The following is an 861-nucleotide window of genomic DNA, read 5'->3' as shown; positions in this document are numbered from 1 at the left end:
AATGACAGTGTAATTAAAACTTAATGAAAAGCGCCATTTATCAATGAGTTTTATTAACCTTGTCTAAAACCATTTGGACAAATTAAAACTCCTCTTGGTCTTTTCCTGCCAGGCTAAAAGCTGCGAGTCACGAAACAAATCAATAATGCTGGCCACATTGGTTCTTTGTTCGGGGCAGAAGAAAGCTCTGCTGCTGGAAAGCTTCAGCTGGCACAGCTTCAGCCACTGTGACACTGCTCCTGGCCCCTGCCAGGGCCCCTGCTGGCCAGCCCAAAAGACATTGCCAGGGTACTTACATGGGCACATAAAGAATGCTCCCAAAAGCCTACCGGGGAGCAGCTGTCCCACTCCGGGGGACACTTCCAGGTTATTTGCATGGGCAGATATAAATCTACGCCCCGGGGAGCGCAGCCAAGGCCCCTGCTGGCACACAGCAGGTACTCACCCCGGGTGAGGCTGTCACAGAGCTGTGTGTGCACATCCCACCCCTTCCAGGGTGTTTCATGGCACTCCCCTCCCGGGATCAAAACCACACAGGGCCCTGCATCCCAGCTGGATCCCTTTCTGCTGCTCCTTTGCCGGCCACAGCCCTGTGAAGCAGAAGGACTGCCAGACCTTGAGCTCTTCCCTTCCCTTCCCTCACCCAGCTGCGGCCGTCCCTCTCCAGCCCATGACAGCTGAGCAGCTCAGCACTCTGCCACCTGCTCCCCACCTCCAACATATCCCCCTGCAAATCCCAGCACAGCCACCCCAGGGATGCTCAGTGCTTTGCCTCTAATGCTGCACCCTCCTCCTGCAAGGCTCCAGCCCCACGGCAGCCACGGGGCCACTCAAGCTGTGTGCAGTGGCCAGGAAACAAGT

Source organism: Taeniopygia guttata, chromosome 1A, assembly GCF_048771995.1.
Source record: "Taeniopygia guttata chromosome 1A, bTaeGut7.mat, whole genome shotgun sequence".
Taxonomy (NCBI): Eukaryota; Metazoa; Chordata; class Aves; order Passeriformes; family Estrildidae; genus Taeniopygia; species Taeniopygia guttata.
This window is presented reverse-complemented; position numbering follows the sequence as displayed.